Below are 25,649 nucleotides of genomic sequence, written 5' to 3' on the forward strand. Positions count from 1 at the left end.
CATAAATCATTTGAACATGGCTGTAAAGAAGTCTTTATACAAAGTGACACAGAGAAGAAAGTATCCAGATTTTTCCCCACCCTTAAGTCTCTATCATTCCAAAAGCATTAGAAAACAGTATTTATCGAGAGAAAAGAATAAATGAAGCGAACCTTCTCTCAGAGAATACGAAAGATATGTTTATTTCTTAGTGACCATAAATGTTGACTGTAATGATTTCTTCTTATGCTGAATTAGATGTCTAAAGTGTGACAAAATAAAACATGGAGTAAAATAGCATATGCTAAAGTCAAATATGAACGGAGCAGGTTTAAAAAAAAATAGGACTGATGGAAAAACCGTCAGTCCTATTATTGGTTGCACCATAAGCAAAAGGGTTATGACACTGCTTTTGGGGTCAAGACATAAGAAAAATAGTTTTCTGTATTTTATTTCACCAACACAAATCCACAAATACTTGGCTAATAGAATGAGCATACTTTTATTTGTATCACAGAGACATACAGAAACAACTTTGGCATATTATTCATCTGGGTTCATCTATTGATTTATGCATTAATTCATACATTTATCCATTTTACAGTCACTGAGTTCTATAGTCTTGGAACCAAGTTCATTGTTCTGATATGTTAGGGAGATGGCAGTCTGCAAGCTAAGTGACTCTTCATCTAGAGGCAGGAGCAGATAAAAAGAGATGTTACAGCATAATGAAACAAGTTCTATAATTGAAGAATATATAAGAATATACAGCCTGGGCAACGCAGTGAGCCCCTGTCTTAAAAAAAATTTTTTTTTAATTAGTTGGATGTGGTGGTGTGCACAATACTATCTAAAAACAGCTAATAGTTATCAAGAATTTACAAAATCCAAAGGGCTCTGCATGTATTAATTAACTCATATAACTGTCACAACAAGCCTATGAGGTAGCTACTTTTACTGTCTCTAATTTACAGATGAAACCATTGAGGCATCACGTGATAGAGACTGTAATCCAACCCAGGTAGTGTGTTTTTTTTTTTCTTTTTGAGACGGAGTCTCGCTCTGTCACCCCGGGCTGGAGTGCAGTGGCCGGATCTCAGCTCACTGCAAGCTCCGCCTCCCGGGTTTACCGCCATTCTCCTGCCTCAGCCTCCCGAGTACCTGGGACTACAGGCGCCCGCCACCTCGCCCGGCTAGTTTTTTGTATTTTTTAGTAGAGACGAGGTTTCACAGTGTTAGCCGGGATGGTCTCGATCTCCTGACCTCGTGATCCGCCCGTCTCGGCCTCCCAAAGCGCTGGGATTACAGGGTTGAGCCACCGCGCCCGGCCCCAGGTAGTGTGGTTTTAACCCAGTATGGCTCTACTGTGACATGGCTCTACTGTGACATCTTATCTAAGGTAGTCATGGTGGGCTTTGCAGCAGAGGTGACATGGGAAATAAATCTTCAGGAATGAGTAGGAGTTCTTTTATGGAATATAAGGGTATTCTAGGCAGAAGGGCTAGAATGTACACAGATATTGAGGCATGACTAATGTATGTGTGAAGGAAACTAAAAATCACTCTGAAAATGCTAAGATTTTTTTTTTATCTCGATAGGACTGTGCATTTGTTTTTTTTTGTTTGTTTGTTTTTTGTTTTTTTTTTTTTTTTTTTGAGACGGAGTCTCGCTCTGTCACCCAAGCTGGAGTGCACTGGCCAGATCTCAGCTCACTGCAAGCTCTACCTCCTGGGTTCACGCCATTCTCCTGCCTCAGCCTACCGAGTAGCTGGGACTACAGGCGCCGCCACCTCGCCCGGCTAGTTTTTTTTTTTTTTTTTTTTTTTTTTTTTTTTTTTTTTGGTATTTTTTAGTAGAGATGGGGTTTCACCGTGTTAGCCAGGATGGTCTCGATCTCCTGACCTTGTGATCCACCCACCTCGGCCTCCCAAAGTGCTGGGATTACAGGACTGTGCATTTGTAATGCCGGGATGTTTGAAATGCATCTTAGAGTCTGTCTGTAGTCATACAAGGTATTTGACTGGTTTGATTATGACTGAGCTTTATTAAATAACTAAGGAGAGTGTTAAAAGAATGAATTTGACAGAGGGTTTGGAAGAAAGGAGATTCATAGATTCTGTCTATGAACCCAGATACACAATTCTGTCTGTCACAGTTAACTTTTAAAAGCACAGAATTTCCCTCAGTGGCCTAATTAAAGGTTAAGAAAGAACAAAGAGTGGTTACTTTGTTTACAATAAAACTTCAAATCTTGAATACCATCAATTGTAATACTCATGTAAGAAAACTATATGAAAGTATTCTGTGCAGATTGAAATCATGCTCCTGATCAGGAAATCCACCTCCATGCTTTCTATTAATCATACAACATGAATAAATACAAGAAATAAATTAGATTTCTCCTTTAGGCAAATGTTTTAATGAGCTTAATTCCATGGCTTGCTATTAATGCTAGTGACTGGCTTCTTTGATATGAGGCATGCATTTTCTTTCTTGTTCATATAGTCAGCTTCCTATTTAGTATTCATTATTCATGTCTATTTTTATCAAAGAGCACTATTACATGAAACCATGATCCAAACATATTTGGCTCTGTTTTTTATTTTTGGAAGGAAGGAAATTATACAGCCTTCTTACACTGGGGTATGACTGTTATATACACATGTTGTTATAGTACACATGTGTTCGTTCATATTAGAAGGTAGTGGTATTTAATTCTCGTGGTCTTGCTAAAGGACAGATATTCTTTTCACACCTTTATTAGTTTAGAACATCAACATTTCATTCAAGAAAAGCACTTAGCCTTGTAAAAAAAACTAGTAACAACAAGTTATTTTGATAACAGTCTTAATAAACTCTACTTATATATTCTAAGAATTTCTTATATGACTAGCTGACTATGTGGTATTAAGAACAGAGAGGAGTGTAAACACATTTTATTGGAATATTATGCCCCCTGATAACTTTAGCTGACAACCATGGATACTACAGCAACTGCTACTCTTTGTAGGCCATAGCATGATTTGGATCTTTGCCTTTTTAATTACTGATGATTATCTATGGAACATTCAATTATGATAGCTGAGACAAAATTGGGCGTTATACTGCTACTGTTTCCCAGTCACTCACAGTGAGGTGCTTGAAAGTTGTCTCTATATATTTGTTACATCATATTTAGACAATATTTATTTGCCCTAGGAAGCCTATGGCTACATCACTCCAATTTACTATATTCTATGGCCACTGTGGAACCAGGTAGCAACAAGAAGAATGCAACTTTTACATACAAAAAAATTTTAAGAAACCACATTTATAATAATTAAAGCTTTAAATCACCCAAATATATTTAATAGATATTTATATATATAGTAGGATATATACACACTTACTAATATAGTAGGATATCAGATAGTGATTAAAATCAGTCATTATGATTTTGTAGAAACAATAAGAATGTTTACAAAATAATAATCTGTGAACAAATTGGCCAGAAATACAAACAAATATGATGACAACTAATAGCTATAGAAGAAGACTAGGGAGAAATATAAAAAAATTAAGAGATTGTGAGCTAGTATAAAACAATATGCACACTGTGATCTCAGTGTTTTAAATATACATGAACATAAAATAATAGAAAAAATATAATCAAAATTATAAAATCTCTTAGAATTACATAATAGGTCCATTTAATTTTCTGCTTTGGTTTTTTCTATATTCTCCATCTTTCTGTTATTAATATAATGCCAAATTTAATATTAGAATTGTTATTGTAATGGAATTAGTTATAAAAAACATTATTTTAATAAGAAGAAAAGCATTTTTTTAAAGGAATACCGTTTAAATAATTGCAACTGCTGTTATGTTTAAGCTTTTAGATATCAAGGAAATTGATCTTTGCTACCACTCTCCACCCTTAGGCTGAATTTGAAACTTGATGCCATACTAGGATCCTTAAAGACTTGATTGCTTTGATTGATGAACAGATTTCTTTGAAAATTTTCTTTAAGAAATCACACACTATGCTGCTCTTCTAAATTTGCTTCCCAGGTACTGCAAGGGGGTTCACATAACTGTTTCCATTCCTTCCCTAGGTGGCGAGAGATCAAAAGGGGTGATTAGAGGGGGCACATTTAGGTGTCAGGGAGTGACACTACAGAGCCAGCTGCCAAACCCTACATGATGATGAATTAGTTTACTTGTCTGGGGAAGTGGGGGAGATTTTACTTTCACGAAAAATTACAAGGGCACTACAGGGATGTGGTACTTGTTTAAGTTGGAGGAAGATCTTCAGAAGCTACAAAAATTTGTAGCTGGGCATTATGCAGTTTCATGTGAAATTTAACAGCAGCAACATCAGAGAAGGCCTGTGGCACATGCGTCTAATTGGAAAAATATTAGTGTCTTTATACTATGTCTCTGTTATACTCAGAGGGTGCCTGGAAGACAAAAGTCCAGCAGCTGAACTCGTGCTTTCTTGCTATCCCAGAGAGACCTGGTGCTGAAGTTTTCTGAACCTAAGCATATTGTCATTGAATTCTGTTGTGGTTATTAATTGTGATAAAAGGAAAACTTCAGCCAAATTAAATTTAAAGGAGTATAAGTGAACAATTAACAATTCACGAATTGGACAGCCCCCAGAATCACAGTAGATTCACAGAGACTCCAGCGCAGCCACGTGGTGGGAGAAGAATTATAGATTAAAAAAAGGGAAATGAGGTACAGAAACAGCTGGGTTGGTTACAGGTTGACGTTTACCTTATTTGAACACAGTTTGAACACTTAGCAATCTATGAGTGGTTGAAGTATGACCACTGGGTTGCCCAAGACTCAGTTATCATGACAGGTGCACACTCCTAAGTTCGGTTTTCAATTTTGTCTGACTATTAGGCTAGGTTACAGTCCATCCACTCCTCCACCAGGATCAAATATAGAAGTACGGAGTCTTTCTCAGGCCATATTTACTTTGCTTTCACAATTGTGTACTAAAAGAGAACCAGTCATCACGTAGTGTTTCCCAGGCAACAATTTGAGAGGTAGCTTTTAATTTGTATTGCCCAATAAATCTTTGGCTGCAAATGGGAGGCTCTGGTATAGAACCACATTTTCAGTCTATAGCATAGCAGTAATGTGAATATCATCCTCTGACTTCTCACACTCTCTTCTTTCCTTCATCGAGTTAACTCTCCCACCCTCTTGAAAGCTCAGCTCTAAAGAGTCCCCTCTTTGGAGCCTCTTCCCATATCCTTTAACATGGAGTGAAAAAACTTGTCCCTTTCTCTCTCTTTCATATCTCTTTAGTACTCTCTATAAATTTTATAGTGTGCCTGATTAATGTGTTTGCATTTCTTGAAAGATATTAATAAACTGCAATCTCAAAAACAAAGGCCTTGTCTTATTTGTATCTGTATCTTTAGAGTCCACCACAAACCTTACCATGAGAAACGCTCAACACTATTGAACAAGTGTTTGTGAAAGTGCTTTTAGAATATAGACATAAAGTGGACACGAGCTTTGAGACAGCTATCTTTAGAATGTGCTGGTAAGATTCAAATTGCTCAGAGGACAGAATTATTGTTTAACACTTACTTCCAGTTTATGTTTTTCAAGCTTGTCTAAATGAACCAGAGGAAAATCTGGAGATACTGCATATACTTTTACTCCCCCAACAACAGGGTTATGAGAATTGGATCAGACAAAATGTCTTGCATTTTTTCCCCAGTTGCAGCTGTTCCACAGCTGGTAACACATTTTCAGCCTTGTTAAAAATTTATCCTACTGATAAAACTTCTTGGGCTCTTCTCTCAAGAACCAGTCATCATTATCATCCCCATTGTCAATGACTTTTCTCCTTTCCCTCTTTTTCTTTCAAATGCAGAGGAGATGTGCTTCAACCTACCTCCACGTCTGTCCAAGACCAGTTCTGTGATTTTGCACACAGTTATCTAACATGGTCTCTTTGGAGTCACAGGTGGATTTCTTTTAAAATAGGGATACTTGTACATCAGGGGATGTTCAGGCTTTGCCAACGGCCCTTTGTAAACATTTTTACATTTTGAATCAACATATCAGCAAATATATACTACTACTTCTGTCAACAAAAGCTTTCTGTCAACTCATGGCATGAGTTAAATAAAAAATGAAGTTAGAATAAAATGTTCATGTGTTAATCAATATTACATATAAAAGGGCTTTTCATGTATATTCATTCAGAATTAATTTCACTGGACTTTATTAGTATTTAACGTAAGAAATACTTATTGAGACATTGATTAATAATGAGAATCCCTTCCTGCCCATCCCAGTTAAACCTACAACAAACAGACCAGAAAGAAAAAGGGTTTACAAAATAGAAATTCCTGTTTTTTTTGTCTATCACAACTGTCTATCCTTTCCATTTAAGAGAAAGAACATACTGTGGGTAGCAAATATTAAAATTTAAGCTTGCAGTGGATAATTTCCTAAGACAAAAGAAATTACGGTGTGGACTGTGTTGCAGCAATTTGGTAAACATTGGCATTAAATTCTCTGAAGAGAGAGTAAATGTAATAGTTGTAGAGAGAATACAATCCAAATGAACAGTCCATTTTGGATTCAGTGAATAAATTGCCAACATTGAAATGACTTTTTGTAGAATATCAAGAAACCAGAACAAATAGAAGAATAATTACTGAATTGAAAAAGTACGAAATTACTCTTGAAGAAGAGAGAAAAAAAAATCAACCATTCTCGCGTTTTGAGCTCAATTTCCTACGGTCTTTTAGGGGGGTTGTGTGTCCTAACTTGAATATATTCAACCTTGGATGGTCTCAGATTTTCTCCTAAGAAGTTGTAAACATTTGCTTTCATGTTTAGGTAGACATGAAAGGTAGATGGACCACTTACTTGTAACTTTATCCAGTTTTACTGATGACAAATGTAAGGCATAAAGATTTCGAGTGGCTACTTTCCTAGTTTAGACTAATGCTCTTTTCAACTCAAGTATTCTGACTTTTTATTATTTAACTGCAGAAAAATTTAAATTTTATTCAAAGGTAGATTTTGACAAGTAGTAGTCCTTACTAACTAATATAAGGAATTAAAGTATATCCTTTTGTATGTAAGACAGGTAGTATTTAAAGGCATGTCTTCTGACCCTAAATCCACTATGCAGAAGTGGACAGCTATCACTAAATATAAAAGTAATAGTATTTTTTGCTTCTCAAATGTAAGCTCCAGTGAGCCAAATCACATCATGAACACTAGCGAAACAAACAGTTTAAAGCGATTAAAGATATACCACTAAAAGATCAGATCTGCAAGCCAAGTACATAAACGGAGAAAGTCTGGTTTACCATAAGGATCTGCACTTCATATCTGATTGAGCAGTTAACAAAATTATACATAGATATTTTGAGCTTTGCTTTTAGATAGTACACCTGATTGCTGAATTGCTTTGCTTCCTACCTAAAACAGAATGATTTGAACAACTCAAACTCCATTTGATAGCTAATGCTATAAAACTGCAGTTATGCTTCCTGTGGTTTAGGTGGACACTATCAGAGTAGATAGGATGGCTGTAGGGAATAGAGAGACTCATTCAGTGGGAACCAGATAGCTTACGAGTGGAGAGAAAAGGTAGTGTAAAACTTGGCTTAGCTATAGAGTATCATGACAGAAGAGGATGCAGGAAAAAAGATGGATGAATAAGGATTGTTCGTGAGAGTTATAAAAGTTGTGGTTGAGGTGATTACTAGCAAAAGGTAGTAACTACTCAGTTCTCTTCCTCCACAGGCTAGTGACATGGGTAATTTTCAAAAGGGCTTTACAGAAGTCACTGAGCAATTTCTTCTGCTTCTAGGGATGGCTATATCTATACTATTTACATTGATATTCCCATTCAATAAACATTTCCACTATATAACTAGGGGAAAATTTCTGGGTAAAATACTAAGAACATTTCCTAAGGAAAGCAATAGAACCTAATCGTAATCTTTGTCTTTGGATAAGGAGGAGTATAAAATAATCTGTTAGTTTAAGAAAAATATAACCTCATGCCTGTAATCCTAGCACTTTGGGAGGCCGAGGAGGGTGGATCAGGAGGTCAGGAGATCGAGGCCATCCTGGCTAACACGGTGAAACCCTGTCTCTACTAAAAATACAAAAAATTAGCAGGGAGTGGTGGTGGGTGCCTATAGTCCCAGCTACTTGGGACGCTGAGGCAGGAGAATCGCGTGAACCCGGGAGGCAGAGCTTGCAGTGAGCCAAGATCGTGCCACTGCACTCCAGCCTGGGTGACAGAGCGAGACTCCATCTCAAAAAAAAAAAAAAAAAATTGCATTCAGAGTGATTTCATAATATGGGACAAATAGAATAGGAAGATACTTAAAGTGCATAATACATTTAATATTTGTTTTTACAGATCTCTTGTTTTAATTGTATTATTTTACATTCTAACGTGTCAAAACTAAATGGTGACAATAGAGCCTGATTTTCCTCATTAGTACCACTATTAGTTTCATCACACATCCCTTTTCTTTTATTTACTTGTGAATGACTCTGGGACTCCTTGCATAAAGTCTATTAATAAATTATTTTTTGTTCATTTTTTTAAAAATGTCAATTTCCCAGCATTTATCTTGGTCTAGTGTATTTAAAGGTTTACCAGTTAGAAAGCTAAAAATTAAGATAGTAAAAAGCTTGTTCAACTAAAGACCATATCTTATTTCACTTAGCCTTTATCTATGAGGAGTATTATACCATGCAGAACAAGTGATCTTAGAGGGGACACTTTCATCAGTAGAGATCAATAGTTGACAGACTGTATTATTTGTATGTTTCACCTTCACGGACCAGGCTTTTTTTCTAGTACCAGAGAGATTTATTAATAAAAGTAGCAAAGTACCAGATAACCAAAATTTTGAATATAATGAAAACAGTCAGAAGAAATAAAAACTCCTATATTCCAATTTTTATATGATTAACAGGCAAAGTAATTTGCTTTTTTCTTCTTTGCACATTTCTCTCTCTCTCTCTCTCTCTCTCCCTCTCTCTCTCTCTCAGTAGTCTCTGACACATCACGTTATTGAAGCCTATGCTGCACTCTAGTCTATGCTGTACCATAGATTATTTAGATGAGTTTGTAGATTTGGTTAGTTGGGTACTATACCACTGTCATCAGTCACATTAGAGTATCCCTTTCAGCAACCTATGCCTGTTAGAAGATTAATAATGAGAATAATCATGGCAAGATGAATGTCATTATAGGTCACCACTTGCACAGCTCCCTTTAGAGATGCAAAGATTGATTGTGGGGAACTAAAGAACATTAGATAACTGAGTGCTGGCAAAATTAATTTTCCCATTCGCAATCAATTGAGTAGTAGGTAAAATCATTGACACTTTCACATGTATGCTGTTTAATTTTTTTTAATTTGTAATTGTCATGGCTACATAGGAAACGAGGGATCTGGTGATTTGACTAATCAGAGTAAATGTGTATATTCATGTAAATGTGTGTGTGTGTGTGTGTGTGTGTGTGTGTGTCTTACAAACTCTTTTATTATCTTAACCTGAATATTTTCCCCTTGTTTAATAATGGAATGATGGATTTTTTTTCTACAAATGGTTTTTAAATGTAAATAGCAATTTAAATGATACAGATATGGTCCTCCCTAAAGGCAGAGAAAATTGCTCACTAACTTATGTAAAACCTTTGAAAATATACATTCCATGATAAAAGGTAAACCCCAAGCAGGTCATGTGGACTGCTCTTGTGCTTTCAGATAACCCTTCATCAGCAATTATACATTTAAATTATTTTAAGATCCAGGCTGGCAGTATATTTGTATGAGCAGGTATAAGACACCAGCAACTGTGACAATGGCAGTGAATGAGTAGAGTATACCCAAGGACATTAATATTCAGACTTTTAAAATCCACCATGCTGGCCAAATAAAATAACCAAATGTTGCCATGTTCTCTACTGTACAATAGTTTCCCCCCCCCCCCCCCCTTAATTTTTCAACTCTCCCAGTGGTCCTCATTTTACATTGCTGGTGGCTTTTTAAAATCTGCATGAATACCTTATCTTTGTATAATATTTATTCTCAAAATTCCCTTAGTAATTTATGGAACTATTCAGGTTGAAAAAGGGGAAAATGGCCAATATTAATAAGAATATTAACTCTCTCTAACAATATTGACTCCATTTAGCAAAGTGAAAATTAACTAAGAAACCGGATTCCATTTTCTTCACACCTCTAAACATAACATCAAACTTTAATAAATGCAGGCTACATAGTAAGAGAATTAAATTCAAGCCCCTAAGGGCAGAGGTTTCTAGGAATGTGCTTATAATAGAGTTTCACCTGGGATTCAATTAAATATTTAGTGAGAATGGCTGAAAGGAAGGCGCTGTGCTGAAAGCTGTGGGGGAGGCAGAGATGAATACGACACAGTTTTTGTCCTCTAAAATGTCATGATCAGTGGCAGCCAACACATTTAACTTAGAGTGTGGGGTATATATGGTTGTGGGGGAGATTCCTCCTCTTTCTCCTCCAGCATCAACAAACTGGTCTATATTTGCACAGTCCTATCATCCTTTCCCCCAGTTTTACAAGACGAAGTATCCTTTTATTCTTTTCAAGGCCAATCTTTCCTTACGTGCCCTTGATCCTATTTTCTCCCTCTCTCTAATTCCTTCTCCCTCTTTCTTCACTGATATGATACTATAAACCAGGGGTCAACAAGTTTATTCTGTAAAAAGCCACACAGTAAATATTTTAGGCTTTTGCAAAACATATGGTTGCTGTCACAACTACTCAACTCTGTTGTTTTAATGTGAAAGCAGCTGCAGATAAACAAATATATAAATGTATGTAAACAAATGAATGTGACTGTGTTCCAATAAAACTTTGTATGTAGACATTAAAATTTGAATTTAATAACATTTTCATGTGTCATGAAGTGTTCTTTTCTTTCTTTTTTTCAATCACTTAAAAATGTAAAACCACTCTTTGAAGGCCATATACAAACAAGTAGTGAGGCAGATTTGTACCACAGGCCATAGTTTGCTGACCCTTGCTATATAAGATGGCCACTTTTGCCACCTTTCCTTTTCGACTTCCCCTCAGCCTATAATCACACTGAGGAGAATATTAAAAATATTTAGCAATGACTCTGGTTTCTAACCAATCCAAATAGATAAGTTAGTCAATTAGAGCTGGTACCAGCTGTAAACAACTATTGGGTAATTTCAGTGTGTTCAGGCTAACTATCAGTTCAGATCACACCCTCTCATTTTATTCAAAAGCCAAAACAAGAGAAGCTCTTCTTGCATTGCTCTATTGATATTCTTCCACCCTCATTTTATGTCCAATATTTTTGAGAATTATTCTAATTTCTCATCTCTCATTCAGATTCAATGAATCTGCTCCCACCGATCTTTTAAAACTGATCTTTTCAGTACAGATATTATTTTTCTTATTTTTCTCAGACATTTGGAAATGTTCTATTTTTGTCACTCATGTTAAATTCTCCTAGTTTTCTTCCACCTCTCTGACTTTTGATTCTTGGTTGCCGTGCAGGTCCCTCTTCATCCAACCTTCTCTCCTGCAACCATTCCCACTTGGAGGTCCCCAGAGTTCTTGACCCACTACTTCCTGCTCCCTTTCTGTTTGCCTTGGCTATCTAATCCATTCTCAGGGTTTGATTTTTTTTTTTTTTTTTTTTTTTTTTTGTAGATGACCTCCATATCTACGTCTCTAGTCTTGAGATCTCTTTAGACCTTCAAACTTGTTTCACCACTTGGATTTGCCTCAGAAATCACAAAGTCAGTGTGTCAAACAGTGAACCTATAGTCAATGCCATCAAACATCCCTTTCCTCTTGCATCTCATGCCTTAGTCCAATAGCGCTATCCCAGTTGCTGAATCCAAGAAACCTGGAATTACCCTCAATACTTTCCTTTCCTACCACTAATTTGACTTATTTAGTCACTGATAATCACTGACTTTTCTTCCAAATGTTTCTCAGTTCTGCACCTTCAGCAGCATCCCTGCTACTGCTGTCTTCTCCTAAAGAGACCATGGCACTGGTCTAGTCACTGGTCCCCCTTTTCACATTGCTACCAGGTAGACAATCTAAAACACAAATCTAAACCAAGGAACTCCCCTGCTAAACTCCTGAGGGACACACTGTGAAGATACTAGGCATGGCACCAAGTCCCTCCACCATCTGGACTCCACTTCCTGTCTCAGTCTTATCTTTGATCATATCCTATGTTGCTTTTTATTCCCCAATAATAGAAACTGAACATAAAATGCAACATTATGCCTCCACGACATTGCACATGCTATTGCTATTATCTAAAATAGCTCCTCTTCTCTTTATCTGACTAATGCCTACTCACATATTAAGATTCAGCCTCTGAATTCACAAAACTGGGATAAGAGCCTTTTGTCATTGTTTCCATTTTATTTGCCCAATTGTACTGAAAGTGGTCCTTCTTGCCTGTGTAACCATCTCAGTTTCACTATCAATGAGTAGGCAAAGTATGGTAGGTGAGTCATTGACTACCCAGCTCCTACTCTAATATCTGGCAAACAGGCCCAAAAGAAGAGGTTGAATGACTTGGCAAGCCATTTAGAGCCCTCTAGGAGAAAAGGGTCAAAAATATGCCACAAGAGTCATATTGCTCGCATTCCATTCTTAGTGGCACAGCTTACTTGCTCTATGGTTTTGGGCTTTGTACTTTTGAAGCCAGTTTCCTCATCTGTAAAATGAAAACTCAATTCATTCATGGAAAAGTATCTATTGAGCACATGCTATCTGTATTACAGGTACTATTCTAGGCACACACAAAAAATCTTTCCCTCAAGGAGCTTTCATTCTGGTGGAAGTGGAAGAAAAAGGGGACAAAGCAAACATGTAGGCAAAAAGAAACTAACTAAAATTACAGTATATCAGATAGTGGTAAGTGCATTGGAGTAGGATGTAGAGTCTTGTGTTTCAGGGGGTGGTAAGCAATTTTTTTCTGATTAGGGAAGGGTGCATTGAGGAGCAATATTTGAACTAAGACCTGAAGGAGGTGAGGAGGTGAGCCAAGAGAATATCTGGGGTACAGAGAATTCCAGAAAGAAGAAATAGCAAATGCAAAGGATCTAAGATGTTCAGTGACTAATAAGGATGCCAGAGTGTTGGAGACGAGTGAGCAAGTGAGGGGTGAGGAGGTGAAGTCAGATGTAGGTGATGTGATCGGGGAAGTGAGAAAATCAGCAGACAGTGTTATAACTTGCAGTCCATTGTAAGAACTTTGACTTTTACTCTGAGTGAAATAAAGAGTCAGTGGAAAGTCCTGAGCAGAGGAATAAATGATCTGCACAAGGTTTAAGATGACTCTGACTGTTTGAAAGGACAGCAAGGTGGAATCAGGGGCCTCATTAGGAGGCTATTCCAAAGATCCAGATAATAGATGATGGTGGCTTGGATCACACTGTAGTGAAAAATGATTTATTCTCAATACCTTTTGGAGTAAAGCCAAAAGAATTTGCTAAATGTTGGGTGAGGAAAAAGAGAGGACACAATCTTGAGTCCAAGGATCCTCACCTGTGCAGTTACAATAATGATGTTAGCAGTTTGTCCTGGGAAAGTCTGCAAAGGTTTTCAGAATGATGGGTAAGAACAAGAGTTCAGGTTAGTTCAGCTTAACTTTGAGATGTCTATTACATATTCAAGTGGAGATGTCAAATAGGTAGTTCCATCTATCTATCGCTATATATAAAAGTTGAAGTTCATGGAAGGATTTCAAGCTAAAGATAAAAATTTTCCAGTGAACAGATAATATTTAAAGCCTAGGCAGGAAAAAGAGGCAGTCTAAGGACTAGGTCCTGTGTACTCCAATGTTTAGTGATGGAGGAAATGAGGAAGAACCAGCACAGGAATCTAAGAGGCAGACAATGTGATAGGAGAAAAAACAGGAGTGTGGTTTCCTGGCAGCAAAGAGCGTCTTAAAAAAATGAGGAGTAGGGGGGTTGTGTAGCATGCATGAGGGATGATGGAGTGATCAGCTCTCTCCAACTACTGATAGGCCAAGTAAGTGGATGGCTGAAAATTTACAATTAGACTTAGAAATGCGAAAGGCACTGTGATCTTCACAGTTTCAATGAAGTTGTAAAGACAATGCCTGATCAGAGGATAAATAGCTCTTTGAAGGAGTTTTGCTAAGCAGATGGGGAAGAAATGGGGCAGTAGATGGAAGGTGACATGGGAGAAAAGAAACTGTTCATTTGTAAAGTTTTTTAAAAGCCAGTATATTTATATACTGATAGAAATGATATAGTAGAAGGAGATGATGATGTAGGACAGTGAGGCATCCGCTGGGAGCAGTGTCTTTGGGTAGCCAACAAGAAATGGGACCTGGCGGGGCGGAGCAAGATGGCCGAATAGGAACAGCTCCAGTCTCCAACTCCCAGCGCGAGCGACACAGAAGACCGGTGATTTCTGCATTTTCAACTGAGGTACTGGGGTCATCTCACTAGGGAGTGCCGGACAATCAGCGCTGGTCAGCTGCTGCAGCCTGACCAGCGAGAGCTGAAGCAGGGCGAGGCATCGCCTCACCTGGAAGCCAAGGGGGAAGGGAATCCCTTTTCCTAGCCAGGGGAACTGAGACACACAACACCTGGAAAATCGGGGAACTCCCACCCCAATACTGCGCTTTAAGCAGACAGGCACACCAGGAGAATATATCCCACACCTGGCCGGGAGGGTCCCACGCCCACGGAGCCTCCCTCACTGCTAACACAGCAGTCTGCGGCGATCTATCCGCAAGGCAGCAGCGAGGCTGGGGAAGGGGCACCCGCCATTGCTGAGGCTTAAGTAGGTAAACAAAGCCGCTGGGAAGCTCGAACTGGGTGGAGCTCACAGCAGCTCAAGGAAGCCTGCCTGTTTCTGTAGTCTCCACCTCTGGGGACAGCGCACAGCTGAAGACCAACAGGGGAAGCAGCGGGGGCCGGTGCAGACGCGAACGACTCTGTCTGACAGCTTTGGGGAGAGCCGTGGATCTCCCAACGCGGAGGTTGAGATCTGAGAATGGACAGACTGCCTGCTCAGGTGGGTCCCTGACCCCTGAGTAGCCTAGCTGGGAGACATCCCCCACTAGGGGCAGTCTGACACCCCACACCTCACAGGGTGGAGTACACCCCTGAGAAGAAACTTCCAAAGGAAGAATCAGACAGGTACACTCGCTGTTCAGCAATATTCTATCTTCGGCAACCTCTGCTGCTGATACCCAGGAAAACAGGGTCTGGAGTGGACCTCAAGCAATCTCCAACAGACCAACAGACAGTCCTTCTAACTGTCAGAAGGAAAACCATCAAACAGGAAGGACACCTATACCAAAACCCCATCAGTACGTCACCATCATCAAAGACCAGAGACAGATAAAACCACAAAGATGGGGAAGAAGCAGGGCAGAAAAGCTGGAAATTCAAAAAATAAGAGCGCATCTCCCCCTGCAAAGGAGCGCAGCCCATCGCCAGCAACGGATCAAAGCTGGTCAGAGAATGACTTTGACGAGATGAGAGAAGAAGGCTTCAGTCCATCAAAATTCTCAGAGCTAAAGGAGGAATTATGTACCCAGCGCAAAGAAACTAAAAATCTTGGAAAAAGAGTGGAAGAATTGACAGCTAGACTAATTAATGCAGAGAAGATCATAAACGAAATGACAGAGATGAAAACCATGACACGAGAAATACGTGACAAATGCACAAGCTTCAGTAACCGACTCGATCAACTGGAAGAAAGAGTATCAGCGATTGAGGATCAAATGAATGAAATGAAGCGAGAAGAGAAACCAAAAGAAAAAAGAAGAAAAAGAAATGAACAAAGCCTGCAAGAAGTATGGGATTATGTAAAAAGACCAAATCTACGTCTGATTGGGGTGCCTGAAAGTGAGGGGGAAAATGGAACCAAGTTGGAAAACACTCTTCAGGATATCATCCAGGAGAACTTCCCTAACCTAGTAAGGCAGGCCAACATTCAAATTCGGGAAATACAGAGAACGCCACAAAGATACTCCTCCAGAAGAGCAACTCCAAGACACAAAATTGCCAGATTCACCAAAGTTGAAATGAAGGAAAAATTCTTAAGGGCAGCCAGAGAGAAAGGTCGGGTTACCCACAAAGGGAAGCCCATCAGACTAACAGCAGATCTCTCGGCAGAAATGCTACAAGCCAGAAGAGAGCGGGGGCCAATATTCAACATTCTTAAAGAAAAGAATTTTAAACCCAGAATTTCATATCCACCCAAACTAAGTTTCATCAGTGAAGGAGAAATAAAATCCTTTATAGATAAGCAAATGCTTAGAGATTTTGTCACCACCAGGCCTGCCTTACAAGAGACCCTGAAGGAAGCCCTAAACATGGAAAGGAACAACCGGTACCAGCCATTGCAAAAACATGCCAAAATGTAAAGACCATCGAGGCTAGGAAGAAACTGCATCAACTAACGAGCAAAATAACCAGTTAATATCATAATGACAGGATCAAGTTCACACATAACAATATTAACCTTAAATGTAAATGGACTAAATGCTCCAATTAAAAGACACAGACTGGCAAACTGGATAAAGAGTCAAGACCCATCAGTCTGCTGTATTCAGGAGACCCATCTCACATGCAGAGACATACATAGGCTCAAAATAAAGGGATGGAGGAAGATCTACCAAGCAAATGGAGAACAAAAAAAAGCAGGGATTGCAATCCTAGTCTCTGATAAAACAGACTTTAAACCATCAAAGATCAAAAGAGACAAAGAAGGCCATTACATAATGGTAAAGGGATCAATTCAACAGGAAGAGCTAACCCTCCTAAATATATATGCACCCAATACAGGAGCACCCAGATTCATAAAGCAAGTCCTTAGAGACTTACAAAGAGACTTAGACTCCCATACAATAATAATGGGAGACTTCAACACTCCACTGTCAACATTAGACAGATCAACGAGACAGAAAGTTAACAAGGATATCCAGGAATTGAACTCATCTCTGCACCAAGCGGACCTAATAGACATCTATAGAACTCTCCACCCCAAATCAACAGAATATACATTCTTCTCAGCACCACATCGCACTTATTCCAAAATTGACCACATAATTGGAAGTAAAGCACTCCTCAGCAAATGTAAAAGAACAGAAATTATAACAAACTATCTCTCAGACCACAGTGCAATCAAACTAGAACTCAGGACTAAGAAACTCAATCAAAACTGCTCAACTACATGGAAACTGAACAACCTGCTCCTGAATGACTACTGGGTACATAACGAAATGAAAGCAGAAATAAAGATGTTCTTTGAAACCAATGAGAACAAAGATACAACATACCAGAATCTCTGGGACACATTTAAAGCAGTGTGTAGAGGGAAATTTATAGCACTAAATGCCCACAAGAGAAAGCAGGAAAGATCTAAAATTGACACTCTAACATCACAATTAAAAGAACTAGAGAGGCAAGAGCAAACACATTCAAAAGCTAGCAGAAGGCAAGAAATAACTAAGATCAGAGCAGAACTGAAGGAGATAGAGACACAAAAAACCCTCCAAAAAATCAATGAATCCAGGAGTTGGTTTTTTGAAAAGATCAACAAAATTGACAGACCGCTAGCAAGACTAATAAAGAAGAAAAGAGAGAGGAATCAAATAGAAGCAATAAAAAATGATAAAGGGGATATCACCACCGACCCCACAGAAATACAAACAACCATCAGAGAATACTATAAACGCCTTTACGCAAATCAACTAGAAAATCTAGAAGAAATGGATAATTTCCTGGACACTTACACTCTCCCAAGACTAAACCAGGAAGAAGTTGAATCCCTGAATAGACCAATAGCAGGCTATGAAATTGAGGCAACAATTAATAGCCTACCCACCAAAAAAAGTCCAGGACCAGATGGATTCACAGCTGAATTCTACCAGAGGTACAAGGAGGAGCTGGTACCATTCCTTCTGAAACTATTCCAATCAATAGAAAAAGAGGGAATCCTCCCTAACTCATTTTATGAGGCCAACATCATCCTGATACCAAAGCCTGGCAGAGACACAACAAAAAAAGAGAATTTTAGACCAATATCCCTGATGAACATCGATGCAAAAATTCTCAATAAAATACTGGCAAACCGGATTCAGCAGCACATCAAAAAGCTTATCCACCATGATCAAGTGGGCTTCATCCCTGGGATGCAAGGCTGGTTCAACATTCGCAAATCAATAAACGTAATCCAGCATATAAACAGAACCAAAGACAAGAACCACATGATTATCTCAACAGATGCAGAAAAGGCTTTTGACAAAATTCAACAGCCCTTCATGCTAAAAACGCTCAATAAATTCGGTATTGATGGAACGTACCTCAAAATAATAAGAGCTATTTATGACAAACCCACAGCTAATATCATTCTGAATGGGCAAAAACTGGAAAAATTCCCTTTGAAAACTGGCACAAGACAGGGATGCCCTCTCTCACCACTCCTATTCAACATAGTCTTGGAAGTTCTGGCTAGGGCAATCAGGCAAGAGAAAGAAATCAAGGGTATCCAGTTAGGAAATGAAGAAGTCAAATTGTCCCTGTTTGCAGATGACATGATTGTATATTTAGAAAACCCCATTGTCTCAGCCCAAAATCTCCTTAAGCTGATAAGCAACTTCAGCAAAGTCTCAGGATACAAAATTAATGTGCAAAAATCACAAGCATTCTTATACAACAGTAACAGACAAACAGAGAGCCAAATCAGGAATGAACTTCCATTCACAACTGCTTCAAAGAGAATAAAATACCTAGGAATCCAACTTACAAGGGATGTCAAGGACCTCTTCAAGGAGAACTACAAACCACTGCTCAGTGAAATCAAAGAGGACACAAACAAATGGAAGAACATACCATGCTCATGGATAGGAAGAATCAATATCGTGAAAATGGCCATACTGCCCAAGGTTATTTATAGATTCAATGCCATCCCCATCAAGCTACCAATGAGTTTCTTCACAGAATTGGAAAAAACTGCTTTAAAGTTCATATGGAACCAAAAAAGAGCCCGCATTGCCAAGACAATCCTAAGTCAAAAGGACAAAGCTAGAGGCGTCACGCTACCTGACTTCAAACTATACTACAAGGCTACAGTAACCAAAACAGCATGGTACTGGTACCAAAACAGAGATATAGACCAATGGAACAGAACAGAGTCCTCAGAAATAATACCACACATCTACAACCATCTGATCTTTGACAAACCTGAGAGAAACAAGAAATGGGGAAAGGATTCCCTATTTAATAAATGGTGCTGGGAAAATTGGCTAGCCATAAGTAGAAAGCTGAAACTGGATCCTTTCCTTACCCCTTATACGAAGATTAATTCAAGATGGATTAGAGACTTAAATGTTAGACCTAATACCATAAAAACCCTAGAAGAAAATCTAGGTAGTACCATTCAGGACATAGGCATGGGCAAGGACTTCATGTCTAAAACACCAAAAGCAACGGCAGCAAAAGCCAAAATTGACAAATGGGATCTCATTAAACTAAAGAGCTTTTGCACAGCAAAAGAAACTACTATCAGAGTGAACAGGCAACCTACAGAATGGGAGAAAATTTTTGCAACCTACTCATCTGACAAAGGGCTAATATCCAGAATCTACAAAGAACTCAAACAAATATACAAGAAAAAAACAAACAACCCCATCCAAAAGTGGGCAAAGGATATGAACAGACATTTCTCAAAAGAAGACATTCATACAGCCAACAGACACATGAAAAAATGCTCATCATCACTCGCCATCAGAGAAATGCAAATCAAAACCACAATGAGATACCATCTCACACCAGTTAGAATGGCAATCATTAAGAAGTCAGGAAACAACAGTTGTTGGAGAGGATGTGGAGAAATAGGAACACTTTTACACTGTTGGTGGGATTGTAAACTAGTTCAACCATTATGGAAAACAGTATGGCAATTCCTCAAGGATCTAGAACTAGATGTACCATATGACCCAGCCATCCCACTACTGGGTATATACCCAAAGGATTATAAATTAGTCTACTACAAAGACACATGCACACGTATGTTTATTGCGGCACTATTCACAATAGCAAAGACTTGGAATCAACCCAAATGTCCATCTGTGACAGACTGGATTAAGAAAATGTGGCACATATACACCATGGAATACTATGCAGCCATAAAAAAGGATGAGTTTGCGTCCTTTGTAGGGACATGGATGCAGCTGGAAACCATCATTCTTAGCAAACTATCACAAGAAGAGAAAACCAAACACCGCATGTTCTCACTCATAGGTGGGAACTGAACAATGAGATCACTTGGACTCGGGAAGGGGAACATCACACACTGGGGCCTATCATGGGGAGGGGGGAGGAGGGAGGGATTGCACTGGGGAGTTATACATGATATAAATGATGAATTGATGGGTGCTGAGGAGTTGATGGGTGCAGCACACCAACATGGCATAAGTATACATATGTAACAAACCTGCACGTTATGCACATGTACCCTAGAACTTAAAGTATAATAAAATAAAATAAAATAAAATAAAATAAAATAAAATAAAATAAAATAAAATAAAAAGAAATGGGACCTACTGCACCAGTTGAGTAGCTGGCTTTGGATAGAAACACAAACATCCATAATGACAAATGGAAGGTAGAAATTTTGTGGGAAAGCTTATGGAAGTTCTATTCTGCTTTTATTTTATCAGTGAAATGGGAAACAAGATCATGAAGATGAGGGTGGAGAGAAACTGAAGTTTTGCAGTAAGAAAAGAAATAAATCTCCTGGATAGGGAGGAAATGAGTGGATCTGGGAAATAAGAATTGGTGGCTACCACCTATATTCAGCTGAAATTAGCGGTTATGAATTTAAATGGAAATACCTTAGCACAGTAGTGCACTTTCTCCAGCCATGTTTGGCTATATGAAAATAGGTATAGAATATGGGGTCATACCACGCATATACTATAAAGCAAGAGAGATGGGCAAAGAGAATTGAAAGTAAACTTAAGGAAGTGATTACAATGATGGACGATGAAATTTAGGTTATTTTAGTAAAGAAGGATGGACTTGGAAAGGTGGTGAGATCTATGTAGAGTAGGTCCCAGTGAGGTTGAAGAGCTATAGGATTCTGATGGCTGGAAGAAGACAGCTAGAAAGATAGGAGGTAGGGGCTAGACAGTGGGCTGCTTGAGACTGAGATAATGAAGACTACAGTTACTGGTCATAAAAATGTGTATGGTACATATATAGGAAAAAAATGAAACGTAACAGGGTTGGAGAACATAATCACAAAACTACCACTGGAAAAATCATCTACATGAACACTGATATTACAAATAATTATGAAGGTATGGCCAGGCACAGTGACTCATGCCTGTAATCCCAACACTGTGGGAGGCCGAGGCAGGCAGATCACCTGAGGTCAGGAGTTCAAGACCAGCCTGGCCAACATGGTGAAACCCTGTCTCTACTAAACTACAAAAATTAGTCAGGCATGGTGGCACACACCTGTAGTCCCAGCTACTCAGGAGACTGAGGCAGGGGAATTGCTAGAACCCAGGAGGAGAAGGTTGCAGTGAGCCAAGATTGCACACATCTCAAAAAAAAAAAAAAAAAAAGAGAATTATGAAGGTATGGTATTAGAGAGAGAAAAACAGTGAGACAAGATCTAACATTTTCAGGGAAGGAGAAGGTGATAGAGGGTCTCAGGATGCCTGTTTAAGAAGATAATGATAATTTGCCCCTTTTAGGTTGCCGAGGGTTAAAGGAGATGTAACTATAAAGTGATGATCAGATACCTGGTTCATGGTGAACTCAATAAATTTTAGCTTCTATTATCCTATTGTGTCCGCAGTTGACAATCGCCTAACTTCTGTTGCAAAACCCAAAGTATATCTCACCTTATACTGATTGACTGAGGATGAGCTTTGTGCTGGAATGCATGGTTGGTTGGTTTTCTGTTCAGATTGCTGAAAGAGATAGTTGCAGGGTCTCAAGTGGGCAGCTTAAGAGCACCAGCAAGTGGAATCCTGCCTTGAGACTATTTTAGTATACAACACATTTACATTAATTGAGAATTCCATAGGATCATTATTTAGATGTTTGCAGAAAAACTAATAGCTTTCTTCTCTTTTAATTAAATTTCCACTTGAGCCACACTGACCAACACGCTGATAAATGAAAGATGTGGAGAGAGAAATGTGATCCAAGATTTTGTGTCAGAACACTCAGCAGCCTGGGTTCCCCATGTTGTGGTGATAAAGTTTTTCATAAAATTTTATTAAGCCAGGAATGTAGCTGTCTTCATGATTTATCATTGTGCCATAATAATAGGTTAGATTCCCCAGTGAAAATAAATATGAATGTTTTTTCACACTTTTCATATTTATTGAATTTATGTATTTGTTTTGCAACTCTTAAAATGCTCTCTGAAGCTCTCCTTCTACGTATCTGGCTCACTTGAAAACAGGTTGACATCACAGCCTAAACGTGTTTGGAGTTCTGAGATTTTTTTAAATAATTTGCATATTGTTTTTTGCTACAAGAAACAGAGTGGTAACCCAATGTTTCAGAGTATAGCCATACAGTTTGCAAATCAGCACTTTATTAAACATAATTTATTTTTACTTGTTATGAAGTGCCACAGTTTTAAATTCCTCTGGGAATACAACTTTGCTCTCCCAGCTTTCTATTTTAGCAGTGAACAGCTAGAATTAGACAGGAATAGCTATTAGCAAGATCTGCAGGGGCTTTTGAAACTGACTGCTGCTGTTACTGGATACAATAAGACACATGTGAGAGTTTTTATTTTAAAATTTCTCCATCTCCACTTGTGATTTAGCACCAAAGGACAACAGAGAAAGATCAGTGGCAGACAGAGGGCAGCAGGAGTTCCCACTATTCACTTGGGTATCGGGGGAGACTAAATGATTTTGTGAAAAATAAATAAGGCATCATGGAAATAAGGTGTGAAGGAAACTTCATTTTCTCCTGGTGGGAACTTTTCCAATGTCTGTTTCAACATTGTTTTATAGAGTTCATATTGGGGTTGGGAGAACACATAACAGTATGTAAGCCTAGGGCTCTGAGTTGAGATGAAATGACTGGGGGTATTGGTTTGAATTAACAGGTGTGAAATAGGAACTTCAACACTCCATTTGGGAACAACCTTGGAATTAAATCTAAAGCTCAGGAATATTTGGAATCAAAGAATGATAGCATAAGAAGGGACCATAAAAGCTGTCCAGTTCTGGAGGCAGATGATAGAAAAAGGTAAGAGAAAGTAGATATAAGAGGCTGATTTCAGAATTGGAAAAAAAAAAATAAGTCTTCTTTGGCAGGGGAGGTGGAGAAGGGCAGGTTATGTGGCAAAACTAAAAATGCAGGGAAACCATGTTTGAGAAAAAGCTTATATCCATCATCTTCCCAAGTGGCTGTTCTTGCACAGAACAACTGACTCTGAAAGCATTCCTTGCCTGAGGAGGGATGGTAGCCTCCCAAGGACTAGCCAGTGAGCATGTGCAAGTGACAGAGGGAGAAAGTAGGACAGCAAGGAATGGGCAAGATTCAGGATGGATTGTGCCACATTTATCCCGTGAAAATATACCTACATTGCTCTAAATATAGAAACTGAAGAATAGTGTGCCTTGATGGTGTTCTGGAAAACAAGGATGAATGAATCTTTATTTCTACTCAGCTAATGAAGCCTTTTTTGGTTTGCTCTGTTGTCAACAGGAACAACGTAAGCATATTTTAGTTCACACTTTATGTGAAACATAAAGCAAGTTAGAACAGCTAGAATTTATTTGTCCCAGGAAGACAATGACTCTTAGCTAATTCTAAACTGTTGGCACTTAATTGAGCTGTTAATACCATTCCCACTCTATTCAAAATAAATTGTCCACTCTGTTCCCCTTGATTTTTCTTTCTCCCACAGAACCACATTATAATTTATCCACAGGCTCACTGATATATTGAAATGCTCTCTAAAATAGAGTCTTATTTATGATAATATTCTACAATATCAAAGTAACATTTTGCCTGTTTTCCTTTGGCACCCATATCTTTCTCTTTACTTTTAAAAATCTTTTTGTTCATGCATTGACATTGCCATTTAAAAATGTGATGGATTTTTTATTAATGTCCTTGTTTTTGTCCTCAAATCATTAACAATGATCAGCATGGTTCTGAGAGGAATGTTTAACATTTCACTACATCTGAAATTCCTTGCTAAAGCAAGGGATATTTAGCCAGACCTTAGAATATTCAAGGTCCTATATGTATAACGGCAATTTAATTGCTAAAGATTTAAAAAATGCTTCCCACTCTAAAATGTTATAATTCCTTAGTGAGGTGTGACAGAGTATAGAAAAATCAAGGACTGAACTGATATCTTTTTTTCATCTCCACATTCTCAAGGTCATTTTGATGATTATCTCTAGACATCAATACAAATGTGAAAGGACACGTTGTCTGCACCATATGGACTACAACAAGACTGAAAGCTCCTGTAGGCTGCCATACAATGAATCTTCATTTTACTCCAGGGCCTCTGTGGCCTTGTCGCCTGTTTTAATGGGTAGAAAAAATATGGTCTTTATCTCCTTGCCATGCTACATTGTATCATATTTTCCACCCCTTCAATTCTTCCCAATTTGAGTGCCAGTGAAGAGACATGTCTTTCAGTGATTTTGTGAGGATTTAAATGACATAGATAAAAATGAAACAGTTCATCGAGAAAAATAATGTTATATGTAATTGAGAGCTACCACATTTAGGCTTAAATAGGGTTGGATAAGTTACTTAGAGGTACAAAAGAGTAAAAAACTGGATGGAACCCCTGCGTCTTCTATGCTGGAGAAACCAAATATCTGCCTAATTTAGTAACCACGTTGTGATTAACTTGTATTAACAGACTACAGGTATAAACTTTCAAATTAGTCTCAAATTTAAATTTACATTTACTACCCTGATTTTCAACTCTCCCAACAAACTGTCTAAATTTCAGCTATGAATCTTGGAAAAGCATTTATATTTTCATACTGGAAAACATGACAACTATTCTGGCCCCTACCATATTTCACAGGGTTCTGAGTTATAGATTCCTTAACACTGTAGTCTCTATTAGCACAGATTATAAATAAAATCATCTTCACAATATGAATCTCCAGCTCAAAATTATTCCTTTACAGCTTTTCAGGACAATCTCAATATAGCTAAGAGTAGATTAGGTAGCCAGGTTTAAAGCATTCAAGAATTCAAAAGCAGATTGCCTCAAGTAAGCTATAATAACCTTTACTAGTTAAAAACAAAAAAGAAAAAATACATTACCTCAGAAAAACAATTTTAAAAAAAAGAAGTTAAAAGGAAGGTAAGCAGGGGGAAGATATTTTTAATTGTTAATTCTTTTTATCCAGACTAGAATAGAAATTCCTAAAGGAGTAGTTCTGAAAATGCCATGAATATGGATCATATTAATTTCTGACACAATTCTGGCTAAATCTGCTATTTAAAGACTATCGAGTCCACAACAGATTCATCACAGAAATAGTGAGATACCCAGAATTAAATATGTCCCTTTAAAAGAACAGACTGGTTCCTGGTAGATTTTATGTACTTGCTCATTTAG

The 25,649-nt window shown here is 38.2% G+C and overlaps 1 long non-coding RNA gene across 1 annotated transcript in view; it reads right to left on the reverse strand.

The window, feature by feature from the left end:
- Window positions 1-506: 506 nt before the first annotated feature.
- The window catches only part of LOC115893295, an 88,379-nt gene continuing 63,236 nt past the window's right edge, over window positions 507-25,649 (reverse strand). The window contains exon 3 of the long non-coding RNA XR_004053295.1: window positions 507-668. This is a non-coding gene — a long non-coding RNA (uncharacterized LOC115893295). The remainder of the gene's footprint in view (window positions 669-25,649) is intronic.

Source organism: Rhinopithecus roxellana, chromosome 14 (assembly GCF_007565055.1).
Source record: "Rhinopithecus roxellana isolate Shanxi Qingling chromosome 14, ASM756505v1, whole genome shotgun sequence".
In the NCBI taxonomy this organism is placed as follows: Eukaryota; Metazoa; Chordata; class Mammalia; order Primates; family Cercopithecidae; genus Rhinopithecus; species Rhinopithecus roxellana.